The following is a 19,305-nucleotide window of genomic DNA, read 5'->3' as shown; positions in this document are numbered from 1 at the left end:
CTGCTTATAGGTCTGGTGCTCCCAGAAAAAGAAAAATGATGACCTGTAAAAACAGGGACAAAAAATCATCAAAAACACCACCCCCTTTAAGTGCTGAAAAGCAGCAATGATATCTCCCCAGAGCCTTGTCTTCTTCATGCTCTCTCAGCCTTTGTAGGAGAGGTACTTCAGCCTACATCATCATTCAGGTACATCATCTTTGTGACCCTCCTCTGGACCTGCTGTAACAGGTCATCATTTTTCTTTTTCTGGGAGCACCAGACCTATAAGCAGGATTCCAAATGGGGCCTCGCAAGGGCAGAGCAGAGATGGACAATCCCCTCCCTTTACCTGCTGGGCACTCCTTTGTTGATACAGCCCAGGATGCAGTTGGTCTTCTGGGCTGCAAGTGTACACTGCTGGCTTGTGTCAAGCTTTTTGTCCACCAGAACGCCTAAGTCCTTCTCAGCAGGGGTGCTCTCAATGAGTTCTTCTCCCAGTCTGTACTCTTATCTAGGATTGCCCCGACCCAGGTGCAACACCTTGCACTTGGACTTGTTGAACCTCATGAGGTCCACATGGGCTCATTTCATGGGCCTACTTTTCTAGCTTGTCCAGATCTCCTTTCCCATCTTCTCCTGTGGGGTTGATTTTTTCTGCTTTTTTTTTTTTTTTTTTTTTTTTTTTTTTTTTTTATGATGACTTCAGTACCTTGAACAACCTCAGAATGCTCATATTTGCGTATCTCAAGAATCTGCTTTTCACTTTTCATAAGGTTAATGAACCATTTAGGAATGTCACACAGGGATATGCCCTGAGGTACTGTGGTAATGTCTGACAGGGTGACTTGAAGAATACGGTCAGGTACATAGAACCATTTTCCCCTTGGATAGTGTGGGACCTGAGTATGATGTAAGTGGTATGGAATAAGAGGTGAAGATTGTTCTTCACAGAAGCTCAAATGGTGCTGTTCTGGATTTTTTTTTTTTTGAAAATAGTGTTGATAACACACCAATATTTTAGTTGTTTCTGAGCAATGATTATACAGAAACAAGAACTTTTCTGTTTCTCATGCTGCCCTGCCAGTGAGGAGGCTGCAGGTGCAGAAGAAGATGGGACAGCCAGGACAGCTGACCCAGACTGGGCAAAGTGATATCCCATACCATATGGCATCACGCTCAGCAATAGTACCAGGGGGACATTTAGGGTGATGATGTTTGTCTTCCTAAGAAACTATTTTATGTGATGGACCCTGCCTTCCTGGAGGAGGCTGAACATCTGATGACTTGTTTATGGGAAGTAGTGAATAAATTCCATACCGTGTTTTGCTTGCCTATGCAACTTTTGTTTTATCTATTAACATGTCTATCTAAACTGCCGCACTTTTACCTTTCTGATTCTCTTCCCCATCCCACTGTGGGGGCAGTGAGTGAGAGACTATGTAGTACTTGGTTGCCTGCCAGAGTTGACACAAAAATAGGGTAGACTGGAAGAATGGAAATAGATGGGCAAAGACTGTTAAATCACTGTCCCCTGCATCTGAAGAGTTCCCATGTGATGAAGTATTTATATCATGAATCGACTATACTGAATTTTATTGTGTATTATATTGCCTTTCATGGTCTAAATAAAGTGAGAAGATACAAAATAATGCATGAATACTTTTCCATGGTTTCACTATAAATCATTCATAATAATTTCCATGTTAATTTACTTCTGAAAGCTAATGAGAGAACCATCAGTCCTTTGTATTTCTATATTATAACCATGCCTTTGATTATTTTCTTCATTACTTCCTCATACTGCATTACATCTTGATCTATGTGTACTGGTCATTCTATAGATCTTGAATTTGCAGCAGCATTTTCTGTCAAAAACTTTGTAGAGTAATAATGTCTCCTGACCAGTTGTGCTCTAACAATAGATCTAGTTAACTAGAATTTAGAAATATGTTTTAGTTTCTAACATATTTTTTCAATAGCTACTGATTTATTATTTTAAAAAATTTAATCAAGTTATTTTTTTCCCAGTTATTTATATTACTATTTAAGAAGCTGTTACTGTCTTGAAGCAATTTCTCATTTATCTGCTTGACTTCACATGTGCCCTTTTAAAGAAACCTCTGAAAAAAATTCTGGTGCTGCCTCTCTGTTGTGAAACTTCACTGATTAAAAGTTTTCAGACAATATATATATCTATATTTTCCTTCTGGTTGCAATGTTAATACAAATACAACATTGATTTATACCTTCATTTGCAGCTAAATTTTGGGCTTAGCCCTTTTAGATCTTTCCTAAATGTCATGATGTTATTTAGAGCTTAAAGTTTCTTTCAAATGTTTGTACAATGTGAGTTTTTCACATATCAAAAAATTCTTCAGTTTTTCTTTTCTATGTATTCAGTTAATTGTTCTTAACAAGCATTCACTTTTTGGTTTTGAACTTGTGAATTAGGATTTCTTGGGACTTGCAATATATCCAAAGTGATTCATCCAGGCCTTACATTTGCCATCATGATGTGAGTTTTTATTACACCTTAGATAAGACTTGCCCAAGTAAAACTTGCCCAAGCTATGAAAGCTGGACAACTCTAATCACTTGGCCAATGCAAACTCAGCATAAACATTGCAGTTGAGATTTCATTATTTGTTTTCATTTCATTTTTGTTTTCCTATGTTTGTGCCACTCAGCTAAGGGCAAATAATAGAAAGTCAAAATGACTTTTGACATAATGATCTTTGGACACAATGAGTCTGTCCATGGTTAATTCATCTACTTAACCCCTAAGAGGCTGTGGTCATCTGTGATCAAATGGATTCTCAGCTAATTTAAGGATAATAGAATGGATTAATTGGAAACCAAACTAACAGGTTTCTGAGAAGCTGTCCGCTGAATACCAATGGCAGTGAAAAGTTTTCTTAATCACGCTAAAATATTTCAGTTTGTTTCTGCCTTGCTGAAAGAAGGATTATTAATTATGAGTGTCTTTCCATGTACTTATGACTTTCCATTAGTGATGAATGTCTTCCAAAAGGTTAAGCCATGAATAACCATGTTAATGCTTACACTAGGTTGATTAGAACAGATTCTGCAATGCTTTGTGTGAAGCAAACTGCTGTGACTGGGTGGCATAAATAGGGTTGTGCTAGAGCACTGTGACATGGTCCAACTCACACTGTGCCATTACAGTCTGGCAGAGACATGGACTCTGAGGGCTCTCTTGGCAAGCAGATGCTGGCATATTCCAGTCTGATCCTACTGCGTTCCCAGATCCCAATGCATTCTGAATAGTTTCCTAAAATACATGTTATACACCTAAATAAGTTCTATGGCAAATGCTGAGTCAGTTACATTTTAGGGGATTTATGCTGAGCTTCTGATATCACCTGAAAGCAGTACTAACATATGGAAAAAATAATCTTGCTACAAAAATGTGCTCACTAAAATCCCTTCCAGATTCCTTTAGGCTACCATGGTTTCCTGAAAATAATGCTTAATCCTGTGTATCTTTTCTGACTTTCTCCATTCTTGTTCAACTTCAGGGAATTTATGAGCCATTTTCTTTAGTTTACAGCTGTGAAAATGTAGTTGTTGCTTATTGCTGTGTACATTGCCAGAAAAAATGTATTTAGTGGTGTGCTTACAATAAAATAATTTTATAAATATACTACACTTGTTGCTATACTCCTCTATAGTCCAGTATTGGCTGAAAAATTGAAAGAACCATTCTTCAGTTTAATATAAAAGAAAATATCAGTTCTTCAGTTTAATATGAAATAAAATGTTTAATTTTGAAACACTAAAGCTACCAGATGCTGAAGATGTTCTTTGACAAAAGATTATTATCATTTCTTTTTTTTTTTTTTTTTTTTTTTTTTTCTCTAACTAGTGTAATCATTACTAGCCTTGAAATCTACAGATCATTTCTCCCTATTTTATAACACACTCCTATTATACTTAAAAGGACTAGTGCTTCTCACTTCTCTGTTTTGCAGCTTCTGCTGAGCAAACAGGCAAAAAAAGCAGAGGAGGTAAAGCCTTTTGATTGGGCAGTTCTACTGTTACTATAGAGACTTGAAAAACTCAACTAAATGTACCCCTTAAATGTCAAACACAGGAAGCAGGAGGGAAATTTCAGTGGAAAAATATATGAAAAGCATAAAGCTGTTATATTAGCTAAACTCACTGTGCCACTCCTTCATTCATTGTAGGTTAAGTAAATCCTGCTTCTGAACTGAAGGGAATTACTTCCTTCAAATATGGGCTTTCAATTACCTCTGAGATATGAACTCTAATCTCTTTGGTAGAAGATGAAAATTAACTGTATCTACCAAAGCCAGTCTTATGTGAAGCTTAATTAATTTGGATTTCATTTTTCCTCTCACTTCAGCTTTTTTTTTTTTTTTTTTTTTTTTTTGAGTAAACACATGAGCAATATGAGCAATAGCTGTGTAATACACAGAACACTAGGCATACCTCTGATTTTATTATCAAGGGTTACGAATGAGCCAAATTCATTTCAGCATGACATTTTTTCTATTAACCATTTTCTGTAGTAGGAGTGGGCTTTCAGCAAGGGTCCAGTAAACAGCAAAAGGAGGCCAACAAAGGCATGGGAGCATGCTGGCTTTGCTGCATGCCTGTGGGATGCTGAAAGCTGGGAGTGCCAGAGGCTGCCCTCTCAGCCTTGCCCAGCCTGTACCAACATCTCCCTCTTAAGAGGCTTAAGGGGGACCATACGGAAAAGGGACTTTGCTGTTTGCTGCGATGTCGAACTATGGACTGCTCCCCTCCACCCCATTCAACATCATACTACAGAGCAACATCTTTTCTTTTTATTTTTTTCTATTTTATTTTAAATAGGAAATAATGCATGTATGATGAAATAGATATGTAAGATGAAGATTGTGCGTGGTTTGTAGGAGAATTAATATACTGTTGCCTAAAAGACCAATAGGGATCAATTCTAGGATTAATATCCTGTCAGTTCTTGGTAGCCCTGTTACGTAGACTAAAACACTTTTGCTACAGTGGATATATTAAGTGCAGTATTTATTTTGTGGTCTGGAGTATTGGGCTATGGGCCAGGATTCCTAAGTTGCTTAGCCCTTTCCCAGGTTCTGAGAAATGAAAAGATTTGGAGAATTTCACTTGATCTTCCTTTCTTTTGCTTGTTGATCTATGAAACAGTCACCATGATAGTGAATAAAAATATTCCATACACCTTAGCATTAACATTTTAACAGTTATCTTGAAAATTCATTAAATATTGTAATTCCGTATATCTGAAGGAATAAGATACTGTAATGAATTAAGAGCTGTTGAAAAAAACACATTTTTTTCTTCATGATTTGGCTTATTTTTTATGTTGGAGTGTAGTAGATTTTGTTTGTTTTTCTGTAAAAAACTACATCTGAAAGTGAGAATTCCTATGCAAGTATAAGCACTTGTTAATACCAAATATTTTAATTATGTTTAAGATCTAATGCTAATTTTTAACACAAATGTAAAGCATTGCTAAATGTGTGGAAAAGTGTGAGCTTTGCTGGCTGGGTCTGTGTCTTATAAACTATTTCAGAGGTACAGGTTTTATAAAAATGGAAAATTCTACTAATAGCTTTATGTAAAACAGCTAGAAAATGACACAAGAAACATGTGAAAATTATTATTTTCTTCTCTCTCAGTGACAGAAATGAGATAAGAATGATAAAAGGTGGAAAAAACATAGAACAGTATGCAAAAACTATTTTGTAGAGAAAGTTTTTCACTGTATTTGAAAAAATATTGTTAATTTATTTTTTTCAAGTCCACAATTTTCATGTCTCTCCTCTTAGATATATTAGTGTCAGTAATTTTTCTATTACAAATAATTGTACACTTAACTAGCCAAATTTTCTCAATAAGTCCACTATGTTAGTGTATAATAAACATGATAAACGTGGAAGTTCCTATTTTGACACTGCATGTAGTGTTAAAATAAATAAACCATAACAAAGACAACTTTTAAAAAATTAAATGTTTGTGATTTTTTTGAAAATGTATCACAATAGTGCCTACAGTAACATTTAATCCCTCCTACAATAAGGAAAAACCTATCCCAGGAGGAAAAAAAAAAAAAAAAAAAAAGGAGAGAAAAAAAGCTTTTATTGAATTTACAGGAAAATAGAAATAATGTGAACATGGGAAATTACTTTGGAAATCTTATCTGTGGACCTTATTACTCTAATTCTACCTGACGAAAAAAATGTTTTCAGAGATATTTAAAGTAGCTTATAAAATGAAGCATTTTTAATCTTTCTAACAAGTGTTCTTTACTCCCTGTTTATAAGACGGAGGCTGAGATATATAAACTTTGGCCTAAAAGAACAGAAGACAGATAACACAATATACTCTATAGATGTGGTGGATGAATCACTCATAACCAGCAACCCTTTTTCATCTCAGTTTCTGTCAAATTAGGAAGAATAAATGCTGAAGATTTCTGTTTACTTCCCCAGAGGTTATCATATATCTATACAAATACTATGATCTATTTTATTGATAAACAGCAGCCTTATAATTAAAGTATTTGAGAGCAAACACTTTCTATTAGACTATTGCCTTAAAAAAATCCTGTCATTAGCTAACCAAAGTAACAACTTTGGATGATACCTGGACAACATTTTGAAATTTAATCAGGAGCATAGCTTTGGTGCTTACAGTAAGGAAACAGCTTTAAAAGTTGTTGTCCTTACAGATATTCAGAAAAAGACTAACAGGTAAGATATATGTCACTGATATTAAAGACTATGCTGGGTTTAATGTTAAAGGACCAGTGTTAGCTCCTACAGATGTTTTGAACAATACTAAAAGCCATTTAGAAGAAACATGGTATAGGGGCATCTTTCATTTCTTTAGATCTTCAGAGATAAATATATGAGACTGCATCTACTAATTTGCAAGTTTGCATGTGCTAGCAAACAAGAAATTCTTGTTACTTCCAAATATTTGTCTTTGTTTTTATCTAGATATGACTCTGAAAAATAATATGTAGAATACTTTAGTGAAATAACACCTTGATTGTTTTTACACTTCTTCCTACTGTTATTTTATTATTATTATTTCTTGTGTCTGCTGATATATTCTATGATGCAGTAAAATGTGTAATTTGAAAATCAATTTATTTATTTTTTTTTTTTTTCTCCTGTAAAGTATAAACCCTCCAGAGGTTTACTGGGCTATGTGTAGGCCAAAATTTCCGTCCTTACAGTTTTTGCAAGATACCAGTGGTAACTTTTTGGATTGTCGCATCAAAATTGTTTTAACGTCTCTGAGGAGTGTTCAGACTGTAGTGTCAGTAGTAACAAAGGTAAGGGCAAAAATTATATGTCAGCTCTACTATATCAGAGGGCATTTTGCCAGTCTGACACATTGGCTGAAAAAGGCATACACATACAAATCTGTTTTCTTTCTAATTTATTTTCTGGGGATGAGGTAGAACGTGAGATGAATCTATCTATCTATCTATCTATCTATCTATCTATCTATCTATCTATCTATCTATCTATTTATTTATTTAAATAGAAGAACAAACATATATGACCACCATATACGTGCACCTGATTAACTGATTTTATTTTATTTTAGTTTAATTTAACTCCCAGAGAAAAAGATACACACCAATCTTTTCCCCTGCTTTGTGGTTTCCTATAGTAATAAGTTTTTTACAGTATGTCATCATCTGAGAAAAAAGAAAATTTTCTAGATTAAAATAATTGTAAAGCAGTCAAAGTTTCAGACTGCATGTGTTTTTTATTATTTTTTAAATTACTACCTTAACAAATAATGTTATTTTTCTTGTTCACAAGGCTATAAAGAATTGTAGAAAAATGAATAAAGAATTTTCCTGAAAACAATATTTGATTGACTGGTGTTTCTTCTATGCTTTTAGAAAAAAAGTCTTGTGTTTATGTAATGCTGTTGGCAGAAAAATCTCTTGTTATTTCTGTAGATATGAAATAATTAGAGAAGAAGAGGACATAAATGAGACTGCCATCATAATATTACTAGGGGATATTCTAATATATGGAAGGAAGAGAAAACTCCTTGAGAGAGAAGAAAGGTTATAGATAAGAGAAACATAATTAAATTCCATTCTGGACTTGCTAGTGAAAAATTAAATGAAATGAACTGTCTGTGACTCTTCCTCGTTACTTCTGTTTCAAAAACTTTTGGAACAAGGGGACACCCACAGAGGTGCTAATTCACAACTTTGTTTGTGTGTGTGTGTGTGTGTGGGGGGGGGAATAAGCATGAGAACCAGAGAGCTTTTAGAAAGAAAGAGAGTCATTCTGTGAAAGAAATGGTGAAATTTTCACTGATGTAATAGAATTTAAGTGTTCAGCTAACAACTTCAGACCAAGTTCAACTCCACACAGGAAGGACCCATTGATTTCAGACCGCATAAATAGTATGCAACTGAAAAAGTTGTGTCTGCTAAACTTTAAGACTTTTAACACAGTGCATAGCTCACATTAAAGTTCTACATTATCTCAGGGAGACAACTGCTCTTTCAAAATGTATAAGTATGCATATGTAGAAATGACTTATGATGTACATCTACATTTTAAACTAATTATTATTTAATGAGTGTCTGATTAAAAAAAAATAATCAGAAGAGGTAATTTCCTTTTGTTTTATTGCAATAATAAGAGTCACATAAAGCCAGCTGTGTAAATGTGTATTCTTCTTTTCAGGCATGTTATTCTAGGCAGAACTAGTAGCACTATTTTTAGAGTTGCCTGATACTCCCTGCTGTGCAAAGCTGCATCTATTACATCAGCTTTGTCAATGTTTCCTGAAAATTATTATAATCAAAATCTTTCTGAATATTTCTAAAATTTTGCAGCCCTAAACATACAGTCATGACAATGAAGTAAGAGAAAAAAAAGTACATTTTGCTGTCTTACATATTCCCTGAGATCCAGAAAAATGTTTTAATACATTGAAATTACCCTTTGCAGTGATCTAACAACTTCATACTTTGGAGGCTTGACAGTCTTGTGTCAAGAATGACCCTTTTGCCATCTCTGTGATTTAAAATTTAGCTTAATTACATACTTTAAACACTTGAAACTTACTGCTGAAGATCAGCAGGTGATTCTGCAAGTACTGTGTGTGCTGAATCTCTTTGGTATATTGGATAGTGCTCATGTCTGCTCCTGTTCTCAACTGAAGAAGATTGGTTGTTTTAGAAAAGACCAGTGAAGGTGCATTTGAGAAGCAGAAGGTGACATTTGAAAACCACACTACTGTACAAGCAGGGTACCACATGTATGCTTGTTTATTGATTCTGACACCATATGTGTTCCTTCTGACCCAAGTGCCATAATCACAGCACTTCTCCAGGCTTATCAGTATTGGCAAAAACAAGATGACTTAGTTTAGGTGGAGTGGTCACATAATTATGGATTCTGGTACCTACACAGAGTTTTTCAAAACTGCCTTCCTAGTTTTTTGTGCTTCATACTGCATAGTTTAGTATGGACATACATTTAAATTTGAAGTGTCTAACAGTGTATCTTCCATCGGTATTTTTTTAAACAGAAAAAAACTGCTTTACACTCTAACTCGAAAAAACAGGAATGGTTAATGGACGTGTCATACCAGTCACACCACGGAGCCTACACTAAATTATCAGTGAAGAACTAGAAGGTTGTCTTAGCAGAGGCATGTCCCTGGACATTACCAAAGTGCTGCTCAGTTAGTATATTGTGAATTTTTGTGGCAAAGTTTTGGTAGCAGGGGTTTAGAGGGGTGGCCCCTGTGAAGAGAATCCAGCAGCTACCTCATGTCAGGTCAGAGCCAGTTTCAGACAGATCCAAAGGGACCTGTCTATGCCTACAGCCAAGCCAATAAGTGATGTTGTTTGCACTTCTGTGAGAAACTATTTAAGAAAGGATAAAAAAATAATGCTGGGAGAGTGAGGAGTGGGAAACAGCCCTGCAGAAACCAAGATCAGTGCAGAAGGCAGGGGGGAGGCTGTGCTCCAGGTGCTGGAGTAGCACTTCCCTTGCAGCCTGTGGAGAGGTTCCTGGTAGAGCAGGCTGTCCCCCTGCAGCCCATGGGTCCCACATGGAGCAGATCTCCACGCTGAAGCCCGTGGAGGAGCCCCCGGTGGAGCAGGTGGATGTGTCCTGTGGCCCATGGAGAGCTCCCGCAGGAGCAGGCCCCAGGCTGGATCTGCAGCCCGTGGAGAGGAGCCCATGCAGGAGCAGGGGGTCTGAGCCAGAGCTGCTGCCCATGGGGGACCTGTGCTGGAGCAGTTTGCTCCTGATGAATGTATCCCATGGTACGGAGCCATGTTGGAGCAGTGCTTGAAGGACTGCTGCCTCTGGGAAGACCCTGCAGGCTCATTTTGGGAAGGATGGCATCCCATGAGAGGGACCCCACATGAAGCAGGGTCAGAGTGTGACCATGAAGAAGTGACAGAGGAGAAGCACTATAGACTGACCACAGCCCCCATTCTCCCAATCCCCTGAGCCGCTTTGGGGGAGGCGGTAGAAAAGGGTGGATGAGGGGAAGGTGTTTTTAGTTTGCTTTCTTTGTTTCTCACTTCTCTAACTTGTTAGTAAATAAATTTTATTAATCTCCCTATGCTGAGTCTGTTTTGCCTGTGGCAATAACTGTTGATTGATCTCCATGTCCTTATCTCAACCCTTGAACTTTTTCCATCGTATTTTCTCCCCCTTCCCATTTGAGGAGGGGGAGTGAGAGAGTGGTTGTGGTGGAGCTCAGCTGCCCAGCTGAGTAAAACCAACACACAGTGACATGCAATACCACCAGATAAAGCTCCAAAATATGCAAAGAATGTGACTTACTAGCTGTTTATTGAAATCCTAGAAACTTAATATAAAAACAATATGATCTGCGTGAGGAGACAATAGAGAGACAATATATGCCTTCTCTTTCTATTCAGTATGTTTTCCACCTGTTGGTGACATGCTCATTGTATAAACGTTTTTTATTTTTATAATAAACTAGTAACTTCTGTCCAAAACCACTTGAAGTCTGCTTCCTCAAATAAATCATTATTGGCTGCACAAATTTAAAACCCACAAATTTAAAACATTTGATAAAACTAGATATTTTGGGGGTTTGTAATTGGATCATATTTGAATGGGCTTCACTTCTTAAACTGTTTATTTAAGTATTCACTTCAGTATAGCTAACAAGCTATATAACCATGTAAATTTTTGGATTGGCCAGTTACGTTACTAAACTGTAGTCACAAGGAGCTGCGGCATGGGCCTGGTCATTATTTTAAGTAAGACTGTCACTAGGAGGAATGCATAGGAATTACTGATATTCATTGACAGTTAAAACAGAATTGTCAGTTGGACTTAATGATTATTTACAAGTATTTAATGATGGTGATCTTTTGGCTTTTGAAAAAAGGAATTATCTTTTCTGACTCTAGACAAAGTTCCAGCAGCTAACTAAAATTACATATTAACTTGCAAATAGTTAAAGCTGTAATGCACAACTTCCCCCACCCTCATTTTTTTTTTTTTTTTTTTTTTTTTCTACTTTATTGGTTTTGACTTTGCTTCAATATATAAACAGCTTATTTGGAAAACTGTAGTTTTACAAACCTCCTGAATAGATTTACTGAACATCTGCTTCTTCTCATTTTGATTTGAATAATTATGTAACTCTTGTCACTAGTTTGGTAATAATCATTGGATTTTTTCACTAGCCAGGCCTCTGAAAGAAGTGTTAGGAATCTAATTTGTTGTGATTTCATTTCTTGTGATCAGTAGAATGGAGAGTTTAGACTTATCCAAATATCACTGTGTCCTGGTTTCAGTTAGGACAGTTATTTTTCCTCCTAGTAGCTGGTAGGGTGCTATGTTTTGGATTAGGATGAGAAGAGTGCTGATAACATGCTGATGTTTTAATTGCTGGAGAGCAATGCTTACACTATGCCAAGGACTTTTCAGCTCCTCGCTCTGTCCTGCCAGCGGGCAGGCTGGGGGTGCAGCAAAAGCTGGGAGGGGATAAACCCAGAACAGCTGACCCAAACTGGCCAAAGGGGTATTCCATACCATCTGACGTCATGCTAAACAATATATAGGGTGGCTAACCGGGCTGGGGGGGCCGGCTGCTCGGGGTTGGGCTGGGCATCGGTCAGCGGGTGGTGAGCAATTGCATTGTGCATCACTTGTTTGTACATATTATTGTTATTATCATTATTATTTTCTATCTTAATAAACTGCCTTTATCTCAACCCACAGGCTTCACTTTCCCGTTTCTCTCCCCCATCCCAGAGAGGGAGGGGGGAGGGTGAGCGAACGGCTGTGTGGTGTTTAGCTGCCAGCCGGGTTAAACCACAACACACTGAATAGTTTAAATAACAGTGGCTGGTTTCAAATGAAAGATGGTTGCACTAACTGCATAATTAGAGTGACTGGATAAGTTGTAGAAATATAAAAGAGACACTCATATTTACCAACTTATTAATTACAAAAATGTAGATGCTTTTTTAAATGTGATTCTATTGCATTACAAAAACTAACCAACCAACAAACCAACCAAAAAACCCACACTATAATACAGAATAATATTAAATTAATAATGCAATATTAATCTTAGAAAATCCCCAAATCAGTACTCAAGTGTCATTGTCTTTACAGTAAAAATGCAAAACCTCCAATTCTATGTAAAAAAGCTAGAAAAACTTTGAGGTATAACCCAAGATTAAAGCAAACTGAGTGGGATAAATGAGAAGATTGTGAACTGAGTAATAAAATAGAACTATTCTGTTAAGCCTTTAAAGCCCGTAAAAACATTAGGCAATCCTGATGTTGAATTCAAAACACAACTCTTTAAGGTGTTATTTCAGCAAAAGAAAAAGTAGTTATCAAAAATTATTTTAAAGGTTAGAGCTTTATGAAGCTATATGTCACAAAGAGATAAGGTGTTAAAGTGCCACACTGACACCAGAAAGTCCTCCCATCATCTTCATTCATTATAAGGTCTAATCTAAGAGAAAATAGTTTTATTGAACAATACAAAGACAGGATGAAGCAAAATGGGATCACACCTTATTTCTTTCCTCAGTGCTTATTACCAGAAGCAAAAGAGTATTAAAAGTCATAATAAGGTGAGGTGAGTGTGGAGGGAAATAAGACTTATTTACTGTAAATTTCAATTATCTAAAAATCCTAATATATCAAGAAAGACTAGGTTCTATTGTCTTCAGCGATAATAATTTCATATAATGATTTAGGTTATATGAACCTAAAAAAAAGGTTCAAAGGTTTAAAGTTAATTCACTTCCAACCCCCTCTACCATGTGCTGTGATGTTTTTCACTCCAGCCTAACTTGGATGATGGGGCAGTGATGGGCAGCCACAACTTTTCTGGACAACTTTTTGCAGCATCTCACCACTCTCACCATAACAATTTCTATCCTAAACTAAGAACTGATTATGTACTACTAAAAGGAAGAGATGTATGTCCATTGTAATTAATAAAAGCACTTAATGGTAACAAGAAAAATAGACTGGTATTTGTAAAATACTTGTTGCTGTTACTACCCTGGATGTCAGATGTCACTTGCTCCTAAAGGGACAAAACTTATATGTTAAACCTTTGGTAGTTTGTGTGTGTGTGTGAACACAGCAGATGATGAAATGATCCTCCCTCAGCTCTGAGAAAGTAAAGACAACCAAAATCTGGTGGAACAGAAATTTCACCTCTACAAAGGTTTGGGAAGTACTAAAAAATCAAGTATATCCCCTGATTTTCAGGCAAAAGGTCATCATGACAACTATGCTCTGTCAGTTTTTTTTTTTTTTTTTTTTTTTTCCGAAATATATATAGCTGAGCTGGCCAGCTCCACCCAGGCATTGGTGGAAAGGTGGAGAGGTGTTCAGTGAACCTTGGTTCCACACTGCATAGGTGTTACAATGGGCATAGACATGGGGTCTTGAGTGCAGGGAATGGTGTTACATACTGTTAAAAAAAGAACATAGGCATCAAAGACTGAAGTGAATACCTGAGAGCTTTTTGCTTTCCTTTGGAGAGACCATCATAGAGCATGTCTGAAATACAGTGCTTTCTTTAGTTGCTGCATATGTATACCAATCATTTGGTAGCATATGTTCACAGTTGTGACTATTGATTCATTGGAGCCCTGATGCTTAAAAAACACACACATAGATCACAAACATACTCCTTGACTGAGCAAAGCTCACAGAGGGTACATGGAAATATCTGGTCATAACTTTGAAGTCAAAGCAGATTTTTCTATCCAAATGAATATTTGGAAGGCTTTGTATAGACTGAAGGTAAAGAGTATTTACTTTTTAAATGGAAGATACCAAAAATAGGGGCTACAGCAACGTGGGACTTGGCTGTGTTCTGTGGTGTCTAGATGTATGTTGGCTGCATATCTGACTGAGACCTGAGGTCATGTCTTGCCATATGCAATTCTGTCCTCTCCTCTGCTGCTAGTTCTTACCACTGGATTAGAATGTAGATATAAGTCCAGGAAATAATTTACTTAACATTCTAGCTCTTCATGAGAATAGGTTTATGGAAGCGTATTATAAAGCATACAGAGCTGAGATGCTGCTACCACTCATGCTCAACTGGTTAATATTTCAGAGGTAGTCCCACTGAGACCAATACATAAAAGCATATTACAATAAAGGTGTCACAAACTGGTCCAAAAAAAATTAGGGTTTCTATCTGATTAACATAAATTCTTATAGCCTAACCAGGATCAAAGTTTAACCTTTTCAAAGCTTGTCTTTTATCCACACATCTGTTGCACTTGACATTTTAGCAACATCTGTTTTCACTTATCTGATGTCTTTATTTCATTCTGCTAATGCTGAGAATATGTTCTTTTGTGCACTTGGATTTTTATCTTTCTGACTTCCCAAGTCAGCGCGGACATCTGGTCTAGATGATTATTTACTTTGGCTACTGAGTTTGAAGAGGGAAGGTGTTACTTCTCAGAACAGGAAGTTAAAGTATTTTAGTTTTAACCCCTCTTTCGCTGGAGACAAGTGGTTGTCCAGACATATAGTCATTTCTTGTATAGTCACACACGAATCTTCTTTCTAATAAAAGAAGTAATTCTTCATTTGTAGTGTGTGAGACAGTACAATAGGTGCCCTTAGAACTCCAACTGGGAAAAAAAAAAAAAAAAAAAAAAAAGTTTGTAGGCTAATATGATTCATTAACTTTTATTTTTTATTTTTTATTTTTGGTGATGCCAGAATTTTCTTTAATTCTATGAATGACAGGCAGCAAATAAGATCTTAAGATCTTTGTCTTGTAAGACAAAGCTTACAAGAGGAAACAGGGAATCCTGGAAGTACTGGCCATAAATTTATTCTTTCCCAACCAGCACCAACTACCAACAATTATTTTAACTCAAAGTGAAAAATGTTATATTTTAAGAAAAGGCACTGAAGATACACAACATACACACATCCAGATGCACAGAAGACATTTGTGCAATGAAAGTGGTAGTCATTTTATTCAAACTGCATAGTAAATGCACTGAGTCAGGAAATAAGCAATAAAACCAGTTTAATAAAATAGGAGAATATTATGTTTGGCAATGGGGAAAATAAATTATCTGTCCTAAAGACCAAGTTACATAGTACAATTTGAGCCTTAAAGAACCAAATTCTCTCCCCGTTCCAGAGGGCAGTTTCATCTCTACTATCTTCTGGGAATACTACATGGCCTCTGTAAACGTATTTGTAGATGTTGTATTGTATTGCTTTGCACTGTAGTTATTGTCTACAAGTGCTTTTTTTGTGTGGTTTTGTTTGCTTGTTTGGCATCAGCCAAAATTATGTGAGGCAATGTGATAACTATGAAGCAGAGTGGATGACTGTGGACTAGTGCTGCATGCTACTTGTGGAGCCAAACTCTGTTCATACTTTACAAGTATGAATGTAGTCACAGAGAGGTTTTGTATCTACTAAGAAGCAAGCAAACCTTGCCTGGACCATCTCACCATCATATTGTACTCTGTCTGGTCTATGTTGGCTGTACTTTGGCTATGTTGGAGTAGCTGACCTCTGAACTATACTATTTTGTGATTCTGGTAAAAGTAGTAGTAATCTTATCCAACTCTTAGAGCTGACAGATTAAGTTATATTAGCGTAGACATATCAGTATTAAACAATGCAGAATCTCACTGATCTAGAATATCATTCAGTGCATGAAAATATAGCATGAAATAGAGTCTGCCTTCTCAAAATGTATTGTTGTATGAGATAAAAACAAACAAACAAACAAAAAACAACAACAACAAAAAAAAACACATTACTGAGGTTCCAAACCTGCAACATTAGAAGTAGGAACCTAGTGGTTTCTAGGACTGTTAATTTCCAAGAGTGAGTTTTACAATAAGTTGGAAAGAGCAAATTTGATACCATTGCATTTTATAAATAGCAGTGCTCCCTGTCTTGATTCATCCAAAAGTGCATCAGTGAAAGAACTAGAAGCAAGATTAAGGAATAGGTCAAGCGACTATAGTGTTAGAAATACAAGTGTTTTAGATTATTTGTTTTTGAATATAGAGTACTAGCATCTTTCTGCCGTTTGGATGACCTGATGATAGTAGAAAGTGCAATAAATCTTTTTATTTCTTCATTTTGCATTGTATTAGTACCAAGCTTAGTTAGCCAGGAAAGAAAGAATGTGAACCCCGGCCTTCAGAAAAATCATAATTCAGACATTGAACAATATTCATACAATTTGGGGTTTCTTCTTCTATTTTTTTCTGATTTATCACAGACTGAGTAAATAATGTAATAACTTCCTTTTTCTGATTGTTTGTTTTATTTTTTACTTTTTATTTTTTTCCTTTCTCGCAGGTGAAGGATATTAATATTTTGACATTGACTTTTAGCCTAGTCCTAAGAGAAGATAGAAAATGGTTTACACATAACTTCCAGAGGCTGATTTTTGTTTTGATCAACAATTTTAGCCCTGTTGATTTCTTTATTTAGAAAGGACAATTTCTTCTTCCATTATGTTTCTTCTGTCATCCCGATTTTCACCATTCATGATCTGCTGAACAGTACTCAGAAAGAGACTGTACTACAGGGTACTCTGCTTTTACTGTCTCAGCAAATGTCTTGACAGAGATGTTCCTAATGTAAGATAGTAGAATAATCAATACTACAAATGATTCATGAGATTTATGTGCTTGGTGTTTTGCATTTCTGTATAAGGTTGTAATTCTTTAAATCTCTAATTCCCAAGACTAAAATGTGTGGATTCTAGCACAGTGGGTCCATGAAATTTTAGTTTCCCCCAGTTTCACTAGGCTCTCACTGTCAATTTTGTCTCTTTTTTTCTGCCACCTTTTCCAAGCACAACTTCTCTTAAGAGGTTGCATTGTGAATGTTATAAATATTTCTAAGTTAAATATTTAAATCTTTGCTAATCACCTTAGATTTTCTTTACTGTAAATTATGACAATTTACCATCTTCTTAGTGGTACTTCTCACACTAAAACAGATAGTACTTAATCTCATGAAAAGGATAAATACCAACAAAAGACAAGCCTGAATGACAAAATTATTTAATAACTTAAATGTTCAGTGATTGCATGTGTGCAGTGGTTAAAAAAGCATGTTCTGATCTCTTAGCCAGCCTGGATGTGTATGTTTAACCATTTTCTTTCCAATATTTCCTTGTTTATAAATTTAACACTCAACAAAGAATGCAGAAACTGTTCTACAGAATCAAACCAATGTTCCATATGTTTTGGTACCCTGTACTTGGTAGAAAATACCAATGGTTAGGTAAAACATTAAGAAATGCAGCAAGTAAAAGCTCATCCTCCTTTTAGTAAACTCTGTTTCTGTTAATAAACTATTTTAAGACTTCTTGTTAATATTAAATCTGAACCATTGTATTTAATATCCAGTACAGGCCTCAATGCTTGTGGGATTTGTAGAAACCCTTTGCTGAATAAGGTTGTGCCTTTGGCCTCCATAATGACCATAGAAAAGAATTCAATGATGTAATCAACGTAATAAAGTGCCTTGTGAGAAAAAAAAAAAAAAAAAAAAAAAAAAAAAAAAAAGAAAAAAAAGGTCAACTGGGACCTCCTCCTATGCGGTGGTTTTACTCAGCTGGGCAGTTGAGCTCCACCACAACTGCTCTCACTCCCCCTTCTCAAAAGATCAGTCAACAATTATTGTTATGGGCAAAACAGAATCAGCATATTTATTGCCTATAGCTAATAAACTAGAGAAGTGAGAAACACAGGAAACAAACTAAAAACACCTTCCCCTCATCCACCCTCTTCCACCTCCTCCCCTTGAGCAGTGCAGAGGTACAGGGAAATGGGGGCTTTGGTCACTCTCTGCTAATGGGGCTTTCAGTCATGGTCACTCTCTGCCCCTGCTCCAATATGAGATCTCTCCCATGGGATTCCATCCTTCCCAAACTGATCCTGTGGGCACTTCCCACAGGCAGCAGCTCTTCAAGAGCTGCTCCAGTTATTGGTCTATACCACAGCATCCATCGGTCAGGAGCCAACTGCTCCAACATGGATTTCCCATGAGCAACATCTCCTGCCAGGTCACCTGCTCCTGCATGGCCTACCCCCCATGGGCTGCAGGTCTGGCCTGGAGTCTGTTATAATGGAGGTTCTCCACAGGGCACAGCCTCCTTCAGGTCAGATCTACCTGCTCCACTGGGGGCTCCTCCATGGGCTGCAGCGTGGAAATCTGTTTGACATTTCCTTGTGGACTATGAGGGCTTCATTCTGCTCCTTGTCTCTATCTACCAGCTCAGGGGGCTGGTTACCTGGAAAACAACTGGTCTTGCTGCTAAAGACTGAAGCAAAGAAGACATTAAGTACCTCTGCCTTTTCCTCATCTCTTCTCTCTGCTTCCCCCCACATACCATAAAGTGCTCAACAGCTCTTTACAGACAGCTTTGAATTTGATGATGTGGAGTAATTATTTAAAAACATTACTGTCTCACTGCTTATCCTGTTTCCAAACATTTATACAGATATTGAATAACCAAAGTCCAACTTTAAAAAATTCATTTGAGACTCTGTTGAAAACTTTTTGAACATATAAAAATAAGTAGCCCATACTTATCCACCTAATTAGAGAATGACTGTGGTTGGAAGGGACCCGTGAAGGTCATCTAGTCCAACACCCCTGCTCAAGCAGGACCACTTAGAGGAGGTTGCCCAGGATCGTGTCCAGATCGCTTTTGAACATCTCAAAAGTGGGAGACTCCACCACCTTTCTGGACAACCTTTATCAGTGCTCCATTTCCCACA

The sequence above is a fragment of the Oxyura jamaicensis genome, chromosome 1 (assembly GCF_011077185.1).
Source record: "Oxyura jamaicensis isolate SHBP4307 breed ruddy duck chromosome 1, BPBGC_Ojam_1.0, whole genome shotgun sequence".
Taxonomy (NCBI): Eukaryota; Metazoa; Chordata; class Aves; order Anseriformes; family Anatidae; genus Oxyura; species Oxyura jamaicensis.
The sequence above is the reverse complement of the archived record's forward strand: the minus strand, read 5'-3'. Positions refer to the sequence as shown.